This window comes from Schistocerca americana, chromosome 8, assembly GCF_021461395.2.
Source record: "Schistocerca americana isolate TAMUIC-IGC-003095 chromosome 8, iqSchAmer2.1, whole genome shotgun sequence".
In the NCBI taxonomy this organism is placed as follows: domain Eukaryota; kingdom Metazoa; phylum Arthropoda; class Insecta; order Orthoptera; family Acrididae; genus Schistocerca; species Schistocerca americana.
Window position 1 is genome coordinate 369,985,592 of NC_060126.1, and position 22,004 is coordinate 370,007,595.

General features: G+C 43.1%; 1 protein-coding gene and 2 non-coding genes across 3 annotated transcripts in view; all 3 read right to left on the reverse strand.

Annotated features, from left to right (window-relative positions):
* Positions 1–22,004, reverse strand: part of LOC124545856 — a 1,204,377-nt gene that overhangs the window by 975,535 nt on the left and 206,838 nt on the right. The window lies entirely within an intron of this gene.
* Trnak-uuu lies at positions 3,557–3,629 on the reverse strand. Its single transcript has one exon. It is a non-coding gene; the product is annotated as a tRNA-Lys (tRNA).
* Trnak-uuu lies at positions 10,252–10,324 on the reverse strand. Its single transcript has one exon. It is a non-coding gene; the product is annotated as a tRNA-Lys (tRNA).

Below are 22,004 nucleotides of genomic sequence, written 5' to 3' on the forward strand. Positions count from 1 at the left end.
ATAAGAATTATCGTGAGAAAAGAACGCCAGGCTCGCAACCCACATTGAATTATTATATCTTTTTTCTACAGTCTTCAATCGAACTTCGAGGCTGGTTACCGTTGTGTGAAAAGAGCGATAGTAAACAGTAATAAGAAGAAAGCATAATTCGTTATTCGTTGGTGGCTGGGAGTAGTGCTTCTACTACATACCGTGCCTCCGCTGTAGTCGAAAAACCAGGCACATATTTGGAAACGACAGTAAGGTCAGAGTGTTCATTTTCATAAACGCCGTTTCTCGTGTTTGGCGATTTGAAGTTGCGGCAGAACAATGTGCTAATATAAAGTTCCGTTTCCTGTTAGGCAACCCGTCACTTTGTCCATAGAGCAACCAAGAACTGAGACAGTGGAAGACAGTGTTATCACGACGACCGAAGTAAAGGAATACTCGTGAGAACCAAAGTGACAGCAATGTTGGCTTGTTAATTCGATATGAATTTGCTCCTGGATGTTTCATCATTATTCACCATTACTAGCTTCAGCTTCTAGAACCATAATGTTCGACATTGCGGGAAGTACGGCCTCTATTCCAGCGCTCACATCAGTTGCTCCAGCACCGAAACGTTCGGGGTCGCACAGCTTTTAGTGTCACAATGTTTCGGCCATAAACCAAATGACGACGGTTTCGTATCCACCCATCTCATCGCATCTGAACCCTGTCACTTTTTTCTACGCTCCAGAATGAACACGGATACAAAATGGAAGCGTTTTCAGGTCACGGACCAGGAGAGACACAGATTCTGGAGGCAATACGCGATAAGTTTGGACGATTTTAAAAGCCGTTTCCACCGACAGAGTTAAATTCATTGCATCCAGTAAACGCTGTTTTGGTGATGCAACTTTGTGAATATTCTGCGAAGTACCTAAGGATAAATGAATAATTGTCGTTACTTTTTGCTCGTCCCCCGTTCTTTGAACTCACTTATTTACTCTGAGAGCCGGAGACCTTTGCTGGACATTTTCTTATTTGACACTTTTTTTGCCTTCGCTAAATTGTGAACCAGTTAGGCAGTCCTCTACGCTCTCACTCCAAGCGATGGAATGACTCGTTATTTGCCATACATTTAAGTTCTAACCGTTGGGGACGTCGTTATGATTGTCAAATTTTCTTACAACATGTTTGCTGTTAGAGCCCATGAAGTGAAGCCTTAAAAAAAAAAAAAAATAAAGACGTCCACTGGATTTTATGAAATTATTATAGGCACGCCTACCTGTTATTTTGAATGTGATGCTGGCGTCATACGAGGTGCGGCTAGAAAAAAACCGGACTGATGCCGGAAAAAACATTTATTTACAATTATTTACAATTTCATGTTATCTCCTTCAATGTACTCTCCTCCTCGGTCTCTACACCGCTCCATACGAATTTTCCACTGTTCATAGCAATGCTGCAGATCATTTTCGGTAAGTCCATACGTTACTTCCGTCGCTTTTTCTTTTACTGCTTCAACAGTCTCAAATCTAGTTCCTTTCAAAGCTGACTTGAATTTAGGGAAAAGAAAAGAGTTGACAAAATGGTTCAAATGGCTCTGAGCACTATGGGACTCAACTGCTGTGGTCATTAGTCCCCTAGAACTTAGAACTACTTAAACCTAACTAACCTAAGGACATCACACACACCCATGCCCGAGCCAGGATTCGAACCTGCGACCGCAGCAGCAGCGCCGCTCCGGATTGGAGCGCCTAGAACCGTACGGCCACCGCGACCGGCAAAAGAAAAGAGTCACAGGGGGCCAAATCAGGTGAGTAGGGTGGATGATCTAAGATGGGAATGTTGTGTTTTGCCAAAAACGTCTTCACTGACAACGCACTGTGAGCTGGGGCATTGTCTTGGTGAAGGATCCATGACTTTTTTCTCCACAAATCGTTCCGTTTTCTCCGTACTCGCTCACGTAGGGTAGCCAGGACGCTAATGTAGTAATGCTGATTCACTGTTTGTCCCTCTGGTACCCAATCAATGTGCACAATCCCTTTGATGTCAAAAAAAACAATCATCATTGCCTTGAATTTCGATTTTTCCAATGCATCGATTTTGTAAGAAGGTGGGATCACTTTCAGTGTTTTCCAGGGTGTCAGAACAAATCATTCTTCGGCGTTCCTTCTGTTCAATTGTGAGACACTTTGGAACCATTTTTGAACACACTTTGTTCATGTTGAAACTTTCATGAAGAATCTGCCTAACACTTTCCTTGTCAACTCCTATTAACTCAGACACTGCTCTGATTGTTAAACGGCGATCTTGTCGAACAAGTTTACCGATTTTTTCAATGTTTGGATCAGTTTTTGCTGACAATGGTCTGCCAGTGCGAGTGTCATCACTGGTGTCTTCGCGGCCATCTTTAAATCGTTTAAACCACTCAAACACTTGTGTTCGCGATAAACAATCATCGCCGTACACTTGTTGTAACATTACAAACGTTTCACTTCCAGATTTTCCTAGTTTGAAACAAAATTTGATGTTAACACGCTGTTCTTTCTGTACACTCAACATTTTCCGACGCACAGACAAAACGTCAACTACTTAAAACAGACGCCACGGGCAGACTGAGTGCAGGAGGCAGATGAAACTCGAGCAGTAGGTGGAGCGAGAGTCACGTGACAGGCCACGCGACTTCCAGCCTTATTGCTTTCGTTTAATTGTTTCACCAGTACTAGTCCGGTTTTTTTCTAGCCACACCTCGTATAATCCGCTGATGTACCGTGTGAGGAATGCTAGCAGTATTTTGGTTATAGTAACTTCCAGTATATGAATGGAATTTAATTACGAATACATATGTTCGCTAGACATATGGGGTCAATCAAACATCAATGGAAAATAATGACTAACGTGCATCCTATATTTAGACTTCATGAAGCCATATTGTAGCGGACAGGAATTATCACCGCTCCTACTAATTTTGCATCACTCGTGAAAAAAAGAAAAGGGTTACGCATTCACTCTTCTTCCATTCCTGATTTACAATACCTCACTGTGCTTTACAGCATCTAGTGTTTTGATTAGAAACCAAAATCTATAGAGCGTAAATATTATGATCAAATCTTACATAGAGATACTACTGCAAAGAATATGTTAATTAACATTAAACTGTCTGATAAGGGCAACTATAGTAGTGTTAGCTAACGTATATAAGAACCTTCTGTACGTAAAATTATATAAGCAATGTAGGACGAACATATTTATATGAGTATACAACAGTAGGTATGTTGCTAACATGTACGTGTACCATGTGCTGTATAGCAAGTGAATGTAATCATGTGAAGATGGGTGTAGCTGCCTGAAACTCGTAGTGGCTTGAATTTAATAAACTTAGCTATAAAAAACAATAACTTCATTCATCATATTCGTACCACAAAGTTTGTGAGAAACGAAGACTTACGTCACTCGGCAATCAATTATACTTCTAAAAACTGAATGAGTTGGGTAGGTTTATTTCTGAGTACAGTATATGCAACAGAATACGTGGTACAACATGTGTAAACATGTGTACGGGAGCAGAGCATAATTTACTTAAAATTTTCGCCCGAACAGGGACTTGAACCCTGGACCCTTAGGTTAAAAGCCTAATGCTCTACCGACTGAGCTATCCGGGCTCCGGATGGCATCCATCTAGATACCTGTTCTGCCCGTTGAACTGGTGACTCAACGTGGTCTGAGTGACGCAGCACGCAGCATTCAGCCTCATGTTTGACGTTATGAGGCTGCGGGCGTTCACAATGAAGGTAGCCATTAGGCGACTTCATTGTTCGGAGATACATGGAGCGGTAGCTACAGAGTTCTCCCGTAGACTTCAGTGTGGTGTCTACACTACATAAGCACAAGAAAAAAGGAAAAAGTGACGAGTCACTGAGTCGAAGTAAAATAATGTATCCACAACAACTAGTTAATTGGTAAAGTCAATTTGGCAGTGAGGAAGCGATGGCGGATTAGAGCAACAGGGGTTGATAATACGGAAAAAAGAAAATACGGAGTGTCGGCTTGTACCCACAATGTAGCGAGGTAGACTTCGAATCTCGACACGTGGAAACAGTATTTCTTCGGACATGAATCAAGAGGAGAAACGACTGTAGGATTTCATTTCATTCTAATATTATCTTGATGATAAAGTAGGCTGTGTATTGCACTTTAGGTACAAAATACTTAATGCATTCGGATACCTAACATTAAAAAAAAAAGCAGTAAATTTCGGCAAAACAATGTTTTTAAAAGAAAATGAAAAATGCCAAATAGAAGGGGAAATGAAGTAGATTGTAATATAAGAGAGAAAAAGAGAGAGAGAGAGAGAGAGAGAGAGTCGTTACTGTTCGAGTTTCGTCGGTTTTTTCTTCACTGTAATGTGTTAACCTTCGGTGTGCTGAGCTGTCACAGGAAGCGAGCTGTCGCGGTTCATATCCTGGTTCCTCCAGTCTACCACCTTTGTTCGTCTGTCCCCTGGTGAGGCTATGAGGGGAACGGCTGTCAGGGTCTTCCTGAGGATAATCTCTCCCCTGCTTGCTGCAGAACGTATATCGGTCCGCATTTGACATTCTATCTGTCAGTACAATCCACCGTGCCACGGATCACCACCACCAACTTTTATTTCACCGTGCTTGGCTGCAACAGCTTAGATTTACCTTGCGCACTTTAGTATTTATAGTGTAAATATCAACGATAAGCATTTTAATTAAAGTGCAATCAAAAAATGACTTTTTTAATTTTTTTCGTAACCTTAAGCAACTTCTTATCGGGGGCCCGTAGAAGGAACATTACTGTGGCAGTTTTCTTTAAATGTATTTTTCTTTTTCTTGCATGTGTCACCGTCTCTAGGATCTCCTCACTTTAGCTCTACGAAATGAACAGTGTGTCTCATCTAATCTCAATTTAAACAGTTAAATCACCACAGATGTTCTTGCCCTTGTCTGTGACATCTCATTAAAATTCTCTCTACTTTTTAGTCTGTTGCACCTTTCTCACATTCAAAGCTACATGCGGTGCGTTGTGGGATATGACCCTTGAGACAAAGCAGTACAGATTTCTATACACTTGAAAAAGTCAGCACTACGGATCACGCCATATGGAAATGTGTAAATCGACACGGTGTCTCTGACCAGGCGAGGCAGATAGGATACAGGAAAAAAATCGTAAGTAGCAGGAAGAATTGAAAGAACGGTTGTACATGCGTCGTTAGTTCACTAAGCAGCCATTGGTGAAGCTAAAGCGTGTCCCAATTTCCGGCAGAGGAGATGTCCATACATCAAGTATGATAATCTAACCAAGACGTAAGAAAAATCAAGACACCTTCGCTGGATTTGACAACAAAAAAAAGGCAAAAAGCTTTCGACAGTGTAAAGTGGTGTAACATCCAAATTCTCAAAAATTAAGTGTAAGCTTGTGTGGGGTCCACTTGTACGTAATTCATGAAAAATGACCTGAAACGATTGTCATATGTAGAAGAGATTGTATTTTTGATACCAATGAGCCAAAGATGCTGTCCGAGTGACAGAATCGATTGTAAGTAGGGGCGCGCGGAGACAGTAGCAGTTGTCGTTACACTCTGTTATAGATAGGATGTAAGGCTTAAAAGCTTGTGGCTAGCTGTGAGAATTTAGTTTTTGGGCTATGGACACAGTACAATACAGTTTTTATAAAATGAAGTGATGAACGGTGTTGTTTGTGCTCACACAGAGCCCTTAAATGTTAGGTCGTAGTTATTTCTATAAATAAGATTATCGAGAATTGAAGTGATACTGATAGTTAACAATATTGACCATTGTCCATGGCAATTAGAGAAGCGTAATGAATTCATACTGTAACTCTAAGGTAAAGCAAGTGGAAGAAATCAGCAAGGCGATGAAATTTTGTACATTTAGTTTTAAGTATGCAGCAACGCAATGTGGATTTCGCTGATTTTTACAGTATATGACCCTTGAATGTAGGAGCCAAGTATTTTCCATCAGATTTAATGGTTCAAATGGCTCTGAGCACTATGGGACTTAACATCTGTGGTCATCAGTTCCTAGAACTTACAACTACTTAAACCTAAATAACCTAAGGACATCACACACATCCCTGCCCGAGGCAGGATTCGAACCTGCGACCGTAGCAGTCGCGCGGTTCCGGACTGAGAGCCTAGAACCGCTAGACCACCGCGGCAGGATCAGATTTAATGTACAGGTTGATTAGGTATACCCGATTTATAATATATTGTGTGTTTTGTAGTTGTGATACAGAGAAGTAAAATTTTGGAATTTATTTTGTCAAACGAAGTCAGACTTTTTGTCATGTAGCAATCCAAGTGTTTCTAATTACGACAGTGTGAATTGTAGAACAGTTGAGTAGTTCACAGATTCTGAAGTTAATGTAAAGCATTTCATATCAGATTTTGTGAAGGTGAAACTTTATTTTGATTACAATTTTCAAACTGAAGCATTTGGTCTTAGGATATCGCCTTATCAGTGCCTCATCCTCTTCCATGTCGTGTTTATTTGAATCCAATGAATATTTTCTAAAAGAAATGATTTTTCAGTCAGAATCAGAAAAATATTAATGTGCCAGAATCAGAAAAATATTAACGTTTGTAACAGCTCCAGTGCTGTGAGCATTGCACAGCGCTGAGCCAATATCCAGTATTTTCACTGAATATTTGCGAGGTTATTCATTTACCAACTAATCTACTGATGTTATTTGTACGAAGCTATTTTACGGCCGTGCCAAGATTGAATATTTTCTGTGCCTACTATGGAGAGGACAGAATACCAAGATTACATCCGTTGCAACTGTTGAGCTAAGGAAAATTTATTTCATTGTTTATTTGCACAGGGAATTTTGTCCGTTGTACAGGTCCATAGAAATCGGTGCTCACGAGACGGGGTAAATTTCGGAGGGATTGATTTCATTATAGGCATTGCATACTGGTTTTCTAGATATTAAGTTGTTTAATTTTTTTGGATTACAGTAAAACTGATTAAGCACACCATCCGCTCAACAACACATCACACAATAAAAAAGTGTTCAAATGTGTATGAAATCTTATGGGACTTAACTGCTAAGGTCATCAGTCCCTAAGCTTACACACTACTTAACCTAAATTATCCTAAGGACAAACACACACATCCATGCCCGAGGGAGGACTCGAACCTCCGCCGGGATCAGCCGCACAGTCCACGACTGCAGCGCTTGAGACCGCTTTTCCTTTTTTTTTTTTTTTTTAATCTCATTTTGTTTGCTTTTGTTCGTTGCATCTGCTCGAGGCGGACGTCGTAAGACATCCGTTTAAGTTCGTTGTGGATCGATTGACTCAGTTTTTTTATTACAGAGAGCAGCTAACCCTCTGACCGAACACGCTGAGCTACCGTGCCGGCATAAAGAATGTAAACTTTTCACTCGAGGGGACCGCTCGACTAATCCCGCGCGGCCCCTCACACAATAAATTTGCATGAAACAAACATTACGCATTTCATATTCATTCACAAACAAATACACAAACTTTTTAAAAGAACCTTACAAGCTATACGGAAATATACAATACCTACGTAAACCAAGAGGGGAAAATAAGAATGGAAGACTAAGAACGAAGTGCTCGAGTTAGAAAGGTTATAATACAGGAATGAACTCTTTCGTCCCGGCTGTTCTATCCACACACAGAAAAAACAATGATAGAAATAAAAGAAAGATTCAGAAGCGGGATTAAAGTTCAGGGCGGAAGGATATCAATGATGGGATCGACTGATGACATTATCCTCAATGAAAGTAAGGAAGAATTGTAGGACTTGGTGAATGGAAAGAATAGTCTAAAGGGTACAGATTAGGAACTGAGAGTAAGCCGAAGAAAGACATAAGAAGTGAAGAATAACTGAAATTAGATTATCTATAAACTCAATGTTAATATTATGGACCAAGAAATAAATGAAGTGAAGGAATTCTGCTACCATTACGGAAGAAGAAAGGAAGGCGTAAGAAGCAGGCTAGCACAGGCAAAGAGGGCATTTCTGGCCAAAAGATGTCGACTGGTAACATTGCGTTCAATGCGAGGAAGAAATTTCCGAGCACATAGTTGCGTGGTAGTGAATGATGGACTGTGGGAAAACTGGAAAAGAAGAGAATCGATGGGTTTCAGATGTGTCGCTCGAGGAGGACGTTGAAGATACGTGGACTGATAAGGTTGAGGAGGTTATTCGCAGAATCGGCGAAGAAAGGATGTAGGAAACACTGATGAGAATAGGGGACTGGATGAAGGGACATGTGTTGAGACTTAGGAGAATAACCTCCACCACTAGAGGGAACTGTGGAAGGTAAAAACTGTATGGTCAGACAAAGACTGGAATATATGCTACAAGTAATTGTAGTCATACCATGCAAGTGATCCTGAGGTTGACAAAGGAGAGGAATTATTGGCGGCCCGCATCAAACCAGTCCGAAGACTGAAGGAAACTGCCTGTCAACCCCACTCCACCAAAAAGAATTAGCAGTTTTTCTACAACAGTTAACGAGGTCATTCTGATGACACAGAGGAGCAGTGCTGAGACACTGGCTTTGTATTCGGGAAAACAACAGTTTGGATATCAGTCCTGCCATTCAGTTTTATGTTTTTGGGCCATTTTTATACATTGTTATCGTAAATGCCGGGATGGTTCCTTCAAATGAAAATGGCCGGTAACTTATTCTTTCTCAATTCGATCTTGTGCTCCGTCTCTATTGATCCAGTCGTGAACAGGGCGATGAATTACCTTCTCTCCCTTCCTGCCTTCCTCTCTTCCTTGAATTTCAGATTATATCCTGGTTCGCAAATACTACTTTTAATGCTACAGAGGACGAAAAGTAAAGAGCAAAAATATTTCCATTATTCCTAAACCACAACCATTTCTAGAGCGGTGGTTAACTGTAAACTTGTCAGGAGTAGTTGTCTGGAAGTAGAATTTGTTACCTTGATGTCATCAGACCTTCGGGGAAAGTATCACTTGAGTTATATCTGGGATCTTCAACTGGAATAACTGCACTATTAAGTACGTTTCCTAGAAGTTCCTTGAGCAGAAAGCTACCACGAATCAATTGAAAATAGGCGGAGGACAGCAGAACCGACCTGCACTTCATCATCCCATCCCACTAAAGTAATCACCTATGTCCTAGATTCGAATATAATGCTCTGCCCTATGTCATCCATGATAAATATGGTTGATTAAATAACGTTAACCATACATATGGCTGATTGGTACAGTTCTTATAGTGGTATAATGCTCTACTTTATCGAGCCATGCACAATCACGGTACCGGTATGTTCCAAAACGCCGCGTGCGAAAATGCGGTTTTTGAGGGAGTAAGTGTTTTGGCTAGCCCTTGGACTAGCGACTGTGTATATAGCTACCGGAGGAAGGGACAAACAGTAGCTATTATACAATATAGGGTCAAAGCTTAAACATTACTACACTTTCTCCAACCCAGGTAAATTGAGCAAATCGGTTAATTATTTTGCGTTAGGTGTGGTCTCGGCTGGATCTCAGGCGCCTCATAAAATCACCATTTGTTTATGGGCGGTCCCTGAGGAATCCCTGAGAAACCATGATTTTTGGGTACGAAAAGTACGAATTTTGGGGATGGCCACTTCTACAGTTTCTGTTCAAGGCAGATCGTTGAAATTTTTATCATGTGTTCTTAAGATAATGTTCTCGTGGAACTTTGATACGTTTTTTCCATGTCATCACCCTTTAACGAGACACAGAAGGTACTTATTCACATAAATATGCACGCAATATTCGGTCTGAGGGGTAAATGTAGTTTTAACTGACGTAGTGAACAAATACCAAGAGTTCTAGGATCATCGCAAGGGTTCTATGGTCATCAAACTATATTCTCAGTCAGCATTTTTTTTCACCAATAAAGCTTTATGATGCGCTGTCTCTGTATAATGCGGACTTCACACCTATACAAATATGCAAAAATAGGCTGAAAAGGGTCTTAACAGGCTTCTACCTTGAGGTCTTCAGGATTTCTCGTCTAGGTTTCAGGTTTCATCATGCAAATGCTTCCGCTTTTTCTCCTGATTCGACCTCTTCATCAACTGTGGCTTTTGTGCTTAGGCTCGTTGCTTCATTCTTCGTCACCTTCTTTCTTCTGTGTTTTTATCAAACGTTGATTTCAGTTATGCAGCCGCTTTCTCGAGAGCTACTTTCAATAAATTATTAGAATGTCATCATATTATTATAATTTGTTAATCGAGGAAATTGAGCACCTAAAATGTTTCGCCCGAACAGGGACTTGAACCCTGGACCCTTAGGTTAAAAGCCTAATGTTCTACCGACTGAGCTATCCGGGCTCTGATCAGCCCCGTTCCCAGAACACGTTATTCTGAGCAGTCGTGCGTTAGTGCTGACTCAGTGACGTAGGTTGCGATCGCCGTCGTGTCCGTTATTGCGGGAGCAAGCGTTCAGAATGAAGTCATCTTCCAGCCGGCAGCAGGCGAAACGTGCCGAGCTGGCCGCGGAATATTTCTCCTAAGGTACTTAAATGTTTTGTCTGCAGAATGTAAAAAAAAAAGAAAAGAAAGGAAAAAAACGGGAAAGTAATGAGGCATTAAGGCCAAGAATGTAAAAGGGTTGTAGCTGTCGCGTCAGTTCACTCTTACAGGAAAGGAACCTAACTACTCTTAAACGTGAACACTGCGCTCGCGAAGCTTGAAAAAGACAGCCAGAGATGCTGTCAAAACAACGTGTCAATTGACAACAGCTATTCGGCTGCAAACTCCAACATTAGGAATTCTAGTAAGATTATATGGAGAGCAGCTTTTACTATCTTCGTGTAGTGACAAAGCATGAGACTCTTGCAACAGCTTTCAAATTCTTATCTGGTTACAGAATATCTCTGCTATACGTCTTACTGTGTTTTCAGTGGTTCAGATTGTAAAAACAAGCGGTGACACTCTGCTGCGCTTGAGCCAATCGTACACACGGATGAACTGACGGTTTTAATTCCCACAGAACCAAATCCAAAAATTACAAATGGTTCAAATGGCTCTGAGCACTATGGGACTCAACTGCTGAGGTCATTAGTCCCCTAGAACTTAGAACTAGTTAAACCTAACTAACCTAAGGACATCACAAATATCCATGCCCGAGGCAGGATTCGAACCTGCGACCGTAGCGGTCTTGCGGTTCCAGACTGCAGCGCCTATAACCGCACGCCCACTTCGGCCGGCTCAAAAATTACAAAATATACAAGCAAGTAAATCATTTAGCTGTGGAACAGACAGCATCTAGCGCAGAGACGAATGCGAGTCCCACTGTACCGAAAACCATGTATGATCTGTAGTTTCACTTTCGGCTACAATGCTTCACGCATTATATTATCTTCCTTCCTTATCACGTCGTTAACTCTGCTAACTAGAGACGTGAAGTGTTCTGGTTATATTCTCAGGTGGCTGAACTTCTCGCGTCTTCCGTTGTAATTTCTTGCAACAAAGTCGCTGGAAATCAACTTGACGTCTTTGTGTTATCCAGACAGGAATCCAAACACGTTTTCTATTTCTCTTCTTGTCTATCTATAGATTTCAGGAAGACAAGAATTTACTCCACTACTACTGCTGCAGCTGCCAAAACTTGCATTCACAAAACCACGGAACTCTTTTTTATTCTACAGTCATGCACGTTTCCTGAAACAAGTTTCGGAATTTAATGCCACCGTGAAAACTAGCCTTGACGATACACTGACCGCAGAGACATCTACCGGTGCTTTCGGTAGTTCAGGGTCGACAGCCTACCTGTGGCGAAGCGCGACTTCCTCGCCGTGATGCACGGCCCGGAGAGACGTGGGGCGTGGGCCGCAGAAGGCGTGGCCTTTGCCAACGCTCTGCGCCGCTGCCTACACATCCGGCAACGGTGCGCTGACGTCAGTCGGCGGCGTCGCGGCGCCTACCCCCTGCGGTGGTGGTAGGTCAGGCGACTGCACCTCCTCAAGCATCCCTGCGCGAGGTGCGGCTCCACGGGTTCCACGGCGAGATCGGTGGGCAGTGTGCTACACCCTAGCCGTGTGGCACAGACCTCGTAATCTCAGGCGAAGTAAACGAAAACAACTCGCCCGACTTCACGGCCGCGATAGATATGAAAAGCCTTTTGAGATTTTAGACTAATTTCCTATCCAGTATGGGACCGTGTACGGTGGTTGGAACTACGCTACTCACAAGAGGTCCTGATTCGTTTGGTTGAAGGAATTAACAAGACCAATAGCAAAAAGATTTAGGAGTAATAAAAACGGGGTGAATTGTGAAGACAGAATGAGACAGCACACTATGAAGCCGAGAGCGGCCTTCACTGACGCTACACAATCACTGAACGATACAGAGAACAAGAACACTCGAAGACACAGGAAAGACGCACCATGAAGGAATTGTCCAAATGGGATGGAAATCGGTAGATATGGTTTAAATGTACAGACATACAAATGATTACAGTTTCAGAAACAGCTTCACAAATTGACGAAGTCAGTAGCACGTTGGTCCAGTTCTGGCCTTCATGGAAGCAGTCATTTGGCTTGGCATGTTCTGATGTGCTTAATCCACTACAAAGTTTCTTGCAGGTACACGACAAATGCAGTTTGGCACTTTGAACATCTTGAAGTAATCCAAAATATTCTAGTGACTGTATTCATATCACAGGAAAGGTTTCACATTCTTGGGTTGAACTTCATATCTTAGGCAAGATGTCACAGTCTTCGGTGAAACTCTCTTTGGTGCACTGAAGAGTGCACGATTCTGAGCGGCTAGCTGAGTTGTTTGCATAATCCCGTTTGGAGAGGTGGCTACTATCACCTCTCCATCGCAAATAGTGACGTAATCTTTGGCGCCGTATGCAGGCCCGATGACTTCTCGTCCCGATGGCGTACTTGTGCCAAGGCCAATTACAAACTGCTTGTTTTTCCCACAAAAATTCCAGTCGCGAACACTTTTTTCACCTCTACGAATCACGCCGGCAGCTTCCAGGACGAACTGGAGCGTACGGCATGTGCCAGCGGCCGCGGTGCGTTGAACGCCTGCAGCGGATGAAGGCCGCACGTCTCGTGGGACAGGATGTGCGCCCGTCGTGCGACACTGTCGTTACGGTAAGGAGCCGTTTGTATGCGGCGAGGTTCGAACCCGCGATAAGGCGGGCAGCGCAGCACCTCGGAGCGAACCATTGCCGAGCGCCGCTCTTCGAGCCGCAAATTAAAGGAAATTAAACGACTATCTGGGCGCGCTCAGCACGTTTACACGGCCGTTACACAGGCGGCGCCTGTATCTTAATTACAATCTGGTTTTACACTCCTCTCCGGCGCGCGCTCCAACTTCTCGCACCGGGTGTCACGACACTCGTAGCGTCGCTCCATCCACAGGCGTCCGCAAGGGGACAGGAGGAGGCCCTCGCCCCCTGCTGGAATCTGAGTACAGGGTTTTTACTCATTACAGAATTCTCCGGGATTTCTAGCATTCATTGCGACTTCACTGACCTGCTGATTTAACATTGTCGATAGTGACACATAATACCGTAGCTTTACCAATCACTATACAGGGTGTTACAAAAAGGTACGACCAAACATTCCTCACACACAAAGAAAGAACATATGTTATGTGGACATGTGTCCGGAAACGCTTACTTTCCATGTTAGAGCTCATTTTATTACTTCTCTTCAAATCACATTAATCATGTAATGGAAACACACAGCAACAGAACGTACCAGCATGACTTCAAACACTTTACTAAAATGTAGACTTTCACGGCCGGAAATATAAAAAAAAATGGTTCAAATGGCTCTGAGCACAATGGGACTTAACATCTTAGGTCATCAGTCCCCTAGAACTTAGAACTACTTAAACCTAACTAACCTAAGGACATCACACAACACCCAGCCATCACGAGGCAGAGAAAATCCCTGACCCCGCTGGGAATCGAACCCGGGAACCGGAAATATCATGTCCATTATAATTATCCGGGCTGTTATGCCGTGGTCGGTTGATGAATTTTGTCTCAATTCCCAACGTTTTCGTCTCCGACTGCGGGAGACATCTTCAAGGGGGTCCGTAGGTCGATGGAAGGTCCAACACACCCACTGGCTCGCTACTGACTGCCGCTAAATTCCGTGTCCGAGCGCTCCCGCGCCGCGGTGTGACGTCACGTGTTTTGAAAACGTCAGTGCAATTGGCCGCTGTCCGTCGCCGTCGATCGCCGTTGCCATCACCCAGTAGTGGACGGGTGGTACACATCTTCTTTAACACCGGCATCCGTATACCGTCTAATTTCTCGCCCTCCTCCTTCCGGTTGAAATTATTTGGGTGTTTAGCGATTTCGATTGCCTCCCTGTAGAGCCTTTCGTAGTATCCGCTTGTGGCCGCTAGTACTTGCGTCTCCTCGAAACGAATATTGTGGTTCCCTGGCTGGAAAGCATGCTCCGCAACAGCTGATCGTTCCGTTTCTCCTCTTCTACAATTTCCCTTGTGCTCTTCAAACGTTTAGAAACAGTTCTTTTAGTGGTACTCACATAAACATCACCACAGCTGCATGGGATCCGATACACTCCAGCTTTTTCCAAAGGTTTGCGAGCGTCCTTGGCAGGCTTAAGGTATTCCTGTATCTTCGGGTGGGCTTGTAAATTACGGTAATATTCCGCTTCGTCAAGATCTTCCCTATTCTTTCCGTTACATTTTTAACAAACGGCAGGAAAACCTTAGATTTTGCAGTAGCCTGTACGTCAGTATGATTTCTGCGTGGCTGCCTCAAAGCATGCTTTATTTCGGCGGACGAATATCCGTTCTTCATTAGTGCATTGTGGAGATGTTCCATCTCAGCGTCGAGCAACTCAGGTTGACAAATATTTCTAGCTCTGTCCGCTAACGTCTTGATAACACCCCGCTTCTGTTGTGGGTGGTGGTTCGAATCCCGGTGCAAATAACGGTCCGTGTGCGTGGGTTTGCGGTATACTGAGTGGCCCAAACTACTATCTCCGTTTCTAAAAACAAGTACATCGAGGAAATGTAATTTGCCGTCTAACTCCTCCTCCATTGTAAACTGAATTCTCGAGTTTATTCTGTTCAGATGTTCGTGGAACCTGCTTAGTTCCTCCCTACCATGTCTCCACAGCACAAACGTGTCATCTACGTATCGGAACCATACATTTTGTTTTTTGCTGGCAGGTTAGTTAGTTTAGTTAGGTTTAAGTAGTTCTAAGTTCTAAGGGACTGATGACCACAGCTGTTAAGTCCCATAGTGCTCAGAGCCATTTTTTGAAAATTTACAAGTTGATCACGTTGGAATGAAGCCTCATCCATAAAGAGAACATTTGCACTGAAATGAGGATTGACACATTGTTGGATGAACCATTCGCAGAAGTGTACCCGTGGAGGCCAATCAGCTGCTGATAGTGCCTGCACACGCTGTACGTGGTACAGAAACAACTGGTTCTCCCGTAGCACTCTCCATACAGTGACGTGGTCAACGTTACCTTGTACAGCAGCAACTTCTCTGACGCTGACATTAGGGTTATCGTCAACTGCACGAAGAATTGCCTCGTCCATTGCAGGTGTCCTCGTCGTTCTAGTTCTTCCCCAGTCGCGAGTCATAGGCTGGAATGTTCCGTGCTCCCTAAGACGCCGATCAATTGCTTCGAACGTCTTCCTGTCGGGACACCTTCGTTCTGGAAATCTGTCTCGATACAAACGTACCGCGCCACGGCTATTGCCCCGTGCTAATCCATACATCAAATGGGCATCTGCCAACCCCGCATTTGTAAACATTGCACTGACTGCAAAACCGCGTTCGTGATGAACACTAACCTGTTGATGCTATGTACTGATGTGCTTGATGTAGAGCATTGAGTCGCATGTCAACACAAGCACCGAAGTCAACATTACCTTCCTTCAATTGGGCCAACTGGCGGTGAACCGAGGAAGTACTGTACATACTGACGAAACTAAAATGAGCTCTAACATGGAAATTAAGCGTTTCCGGACACATGTCCACATAACATCTTTTCTTTATTTGTGTGTGAGGAATGTTTCCTGAAAGTTTGGCCGTACCTTTTTGTAACACCCTGTATATCTTGGGTTTGTTACAAGGGAAACCCCCTGTCGCTTTCCCTTCAGCTTTAATGGTAAGATGACCCAGAGGATAGCCCGTCGCCGCGCGGAGTTACCGCGTGGTTAGAGGCGCCATGTTACGGATTGCACGGCCCCTTCCACCGGGGGCTCGAGTCCTCCCTCGGGCATGGGTCTGTGTTGTTCTTAGGATAAGTTAGTTTGAGTAGTGTGTAAGTCTAGGGACCGACGACCTCAGCAGTTCGGTCCCCCAGGAGCTCACACACATTTGAACATTTGACAGCCCATCAAAAACTTGAACACAGATCAAGCACGAAAACAGGAGGAGAGTGTACAGAATTGTGAAAAAAATCGAAGTAGAAACAGTGAACGGTGCAAGCTTAACAAGTGCAATGTGGACCGAAGATTGATCGCTGTGGCGTCCTCGTTAAGTGGTCACAGTGTTGGACTGTAGAGCGGACGTGCCATGTTCACAACTCCCTCGTGCCATTTATTTATTTATTTATTTATTTATTCACAACAATATGAACTGTCCGTCCCGTCATTCAAATGTTTGTTCTCTTTCTGTAGTCTTCGCAGTTTTCATACTATACATTGGTTATAGAATGAGTCATGTGGTAAGTATACGTTACCGTCACAAGTAGATGTGATGAATAGTGACAGCAGGCGAGATACCACATAGAAGTCTCACAGAAAACAAAATAACAACTAAATGGGTGTGAACTATGTTGCAACTAAGAAATTCAAGAGCCAAAAGTTCCAAAACGGAACGCAACTTCAAAAACGTATGTTTTGACAGAGCACAGAGAAACTGTGTGATTATGAAACTGTTGCGTTCATTTGTTGCATCTTATGTGACAAACTATTATTTTTTCATCATTTCCTTTGGAGTGATCACATTCCGATTCTTACAGACACCATAAATCGGGCAGGGGGGCATATCTCACACACTTACCAGGCGCACAAATTAGATGCGTCGGTAAGAGATTCCTATCATGTGACACACGTACTGCCACTAATGCAGTGTGTGACACACTAGACGTGTTTTTAGCCGGAAGGTTCTATTGACTTTTCGCCTTGTCATCAAATGTTCGGAAGCTACTTCATTTCTGCTGCTAATAGAGAAGTTGTGCAGAATCAACTATCATTATAGGTCCCATCCTTACAGCTCACTGTTGCAAACAGACAGGGCCGACCGCTGTGGCCGAGCGGTTCTAGGAGATTGTCTGGAGCCGTGCTGCTGCGACGGTCGCAAGTTCGAATCCTACCTCGGGCATGGATGTGTGTGATGTCCTTAGGTTACTTAGGTTTAAGTAGTCCAAAGCCTATGGGACTGATAACCCCAGAAGTCCCATAGTGCTGAGAGCCATTTGAACCATTTGCAAACGGACAAATAGAAATTTGAATACAGAGAAGAGCGGAAAAAAATTAAGCACAAGGAAGGTTTGAACATGGCTCGCTTGGTTTCCGGTTTTTTTTTTTATTTTTCATGAAAATGCACATGGCTTTCTGTTTTATTATATTACCTCTCAATTGTCATATAAATAAATAATGTGACCGTTGATGAAACAAATATAGATAGCTGGACTGGAACAGTTGCCTCGTATACGACCCTCTTGCATAGCGCGAACACTGTTGTTGTTGTTGTTGTGGTCTTCAGTCCTGAGACTGGTTTGATGCAGCTCTCCATCCTACTCTATCCTGTGCAAGCTTCTTCATCTCCCAGTACTTACTGCAACCTACATCCATCTGAATCTGCTTAGTGTATTCATCTCTTGGTCTCCCTCTACGATTTTTACCCTCCACGCTGCCCTCCAATGCTAAATTTGTGATCCCTTGATGCCTCAAAACATGTCCTACCAACCGATCCCTTCTTCTAGTCAAGTTGTGCCACAAACTTCTCTTCTCCCCAATCCTATTCAATACCTCCTCATTAGTTACGTGATCTACCCACCTTATCTTCAGCATTCTTCTGTAGCACCACATTTCGAAAGCTTCTATTCTCTTCTTGTCCAAACTGGTTATCGTCCATGTTTCACTTCCATACATGGCTACACTCCATAGAAATACTTTAAGAAACGACGTCCTGACACTTAAATCTATACTCGATGTTAACAAATTTCTCTTCTTCAGAAACGATTTCCTTGCCATTGCCAGTCTACATTTTATATCCTCTCTACTTCGACCATCATCAGTTATTTTACTCCCTAAATAGCAAAACTCCTTTACTAATTTAAGTGTCTCATTTCCTAATCTAATCCCCTCAGCATCACCCGATTTAATTTGACTACATTCCATTATCCTCGTTTTGCTTTTGTTGATGTTCATCTTATATCCTCCTTTCAAGACACTGTCCATTCCGTTCAACTGCTCTTCCAAGTCCTTTGCTCTCTCTGACAGAATTACAATGTCATCGGCAAACCTCAAAGTTTTTACTTCTTCTCCATGAATTTTAATACCTACTCCGAATTTTTCTTTTGTTTCCTTTACTGCTTGCTCAATATACAGATTGAATAACATCAGGGAGAGACTACAACCCTGTCTCACTCCTTTCGCAACCACTGCTTCCCTTTCATGCCTCTCGACTCTTATAACTGCCATCTGGTTTCTGTACAAATTGCAAATAGCCTTTCGCTCCCTCTATTTTACCCTGCCACCTTCAGAATTTGAAAGAGAGTATTCCAGTTAACGTTGTCAAAACCTTTCTCTAAGTCTACAAATGCTAGAAACGTAGGTTTGCCTTTTCTTAATCTTTCTTCTAAGATAAGTCGTAAGGTTAGTATTGCCTCTCGTGTTCCAACATTTCTACGGAATCCAAACTGATCCTCCCCGATGTCCGCTTCTACCAGTTTTTCCATTCGTCTGTAAAGAATTCGCGTTAGTATTTTGCAGCTGTGGCTTATTAAACTGATAGTTCTGTAATTTTCACGTATGTCAACACCTGCTTTCTTTGGGATTGGAATTATTATATTCTTCTTGAAGTCTGTGGGTATTTCGCCTGTGTCATACATCTTGCTCACCAGAAGGTAGAGTTTTGTCATAACTGGCTCTCCCAAGGCCATCAGTAGTTCTAATGGAATGTTGTCTACTCCCGGGGCCTTGTTTCGACTCAGGTCTTTCAGTGCTCTGTCAAACTCTTCACGCAGTATCTTATCTCCCATTTCATCTTCATCTACATCCTCTTCCATTTCCATAATATTGTCCTCAAGTACATCGCCCTTGTATAAACCCTCTATGTACTCCTTCCACCTTTCTGCCTTCCTTTCTTTGCTTAGAACTGGGTTGCCATCTGAGCTCTTGATATTCATACAAGTGGTTCTCTTCTCTCCAAAGGCCTCTTTAATTTTCCTGTAGGCAGTATCTATCTTACCCCTAGTGAGACAAGCCTCTACATCCTTACATTTGTACTCCAGCCATCCCTGCTTAGCCATTTTGCACTTCCTGTCAATCTCTTTTTTGAGACGTTTGTAATTCTTTTTGCCTGCTTCATTTACTGCATTTTTATATTTTCTCCTTTCATCAATTAAATTCAATATTTCTTCTGTTACCCAAAGACTTCTATTAGCCCTCATCTTTTTACCTACTCGATCCTCTGCTGCCTTCACTACTTCATCCCTCAGAGCTACACATTCTTCTTCTACTGTATTTCTTTCCCCCATTCCTGTCAATTGTTCCCTTATGCTCTCCCTCAAACTCTCTACAACCTCTGGTTCTTTCAGTTTATCCAAGTCCCATCTCCTTAAATTCCCGCCTTTTTGCAGTTTCCTCAGTTTCAATCTGCAGTTCATAGCCAATAGATTGTGGTCAGAATCCACATCTGCCCCTGGAAATGTCTCACAATTTAAAACCTGGTTCCTAAATCTCTGTCTTACTATTATATAATCTATCTGATACCTTTTAGTATCTCCAGGATTCTTCCAGGTATACAACCTTATTTCATGATTCTTGAACCAAGTGTTAGCTATGATTAAGTTATGCTCTGTGCAAAATTCTACAAGGCGGCTTCCTCTTTCATTTCTTCCTCAAAACCCATATTCACCTACTATGTTTCCTTCTCTCCCTTTTCCTACTGACGAATTCCAGTCACCCATGACTATTAAATTTTCGTCTCCCTTCACTACCTGAACAATTTCTTTTATCTCGTCATACTTTTCATCAATTTCTTCATCATCTGCAGAGCTAGTTGGCATATAAACTTGTACTACTGTAGTAGGCATGGGCTTTGTGTCTATCTTGGCCACAATAATGCGTTCACTATGCTGTTTGTAGTAGCTAACCCGCACTCCTATTTTTTTATTCATTATTAAACCTACTCCTGCATTACCCTTATTTGATTTTGTATTTATAACCCTGTAATCGCCTGACCAAAGGTCTTGTTCCTCCTGCCACCGAACTTCACTAATTCCCACTATATCTAACTTTAACCTATCCATTCCCCTTTTTAAATTTTCTAACCTACCTGCACGATTAAGGGACCTGACATTCCACGCTCCGATCCGTAGAATGCCAGTTTTCTTTCTCCTGATAACGACGTCCTCTTGAGTAGTCCCCGCCAGGAGATCCGAATGGTGGACTATTTTACCTCCGGAATATTTTACCCAAGAGGACGCCATCATCATTTAATCATACAGTACAGCTGCATGTCCTCGGGAAAAATTACGGCTGTAGTTTCCCCTTGCTTTCAGCCGTTCGCAGTACCAGCACAGCAAGGCCGTTTTGGTTAATGTTACAAGGCCAGATCAGTCAATCATCCAGACTGTTGCCCCTGCAACTACTGAAAAGGCTGCTGCCCCTCTTCAGGAACCACACGTTTGTCTGGCCTCTCAACAGATACCCCTCCGTTGTGGTTGCACCTACGGTACGCGAACACTAGCCACTTTTTTTCTCAAGTAACATACGAAATTCACTACAACTTCATGAAAATGCATTTGATTTTTTATTGTTATTATATTACACCTCAAATGCCACATAAATTAAATAATGTGGGCAGTGACGAAAAAATATAAATAAAAAAAAGTGCTAATGGAACTCGAATCCCCGGCTCGCGCACAACCTTCTTACAACGCACGAACGCCAGCTACTATTTTTTTTTTTATTTTTGTAAAGCCTCAACATAACTTTTACAATTAGTGAAACGCCCTTGTATCCCCTAATTTGATTAAGAAACACCCGTGTAGTAACCCTCTACATACATGAGTAGGTAAAAGAAAGCAATAAAAATAAAATAAATGAAAACAATCATCGGGTCTCGAATATGGGACTACAGTCGAACGCCGTGACCACTGAACCACGACACCAATATGGTACTATGCTGCTCTATATTGCACTTTTTGTCGTTCGACAGTTCACTTTTCCCATCTTGTTTTTTCTTTTTTCAATAGTTCAGTAGACTTTTTTCTTGTTTTCATACGTTTCGAAAGGCCGTCCACTAGGCCCTAATACCACAAGATCTGAGGGGTGTGCGATGGGGAGTTTCCCTCGTTGTATTATATTAAACCGTGGACATAGAAACGACGGAGAGGCTTCGTCCCGCCGTAGCCCACAACAGGCCACAGCAGTCCACCCACCCCACCGCCCCACACCGAACCCAGGGGTATTGTGCGGTTTGGCGCCCGCAGTGCCCTCCCCCCCCCCCCCCCCCCTCTTATATCCGACCAGTGTAACTCCAAATATCTGCGTGGTAAAGCAATTATGGTGTATGTGTACGTGGAAACGATGTTTTGCGCAGCAGTGTAACTAAGGCGGAAACCGCCTTAAAAATCATCCATAGGCTGGCCGGCACACCGGACCTCGACACTAATCCGCCAGGTGGATTCTTGCCGGGGACCGACACGCCTCACGCCTTCCCGCTCGGGAAGCAACCCATAGACCGCGCGACTAGCCGGGCGGGCTTTGCTTTGTTAGGTATCACTCGGTTCGCGGAAAATTATACCGATAC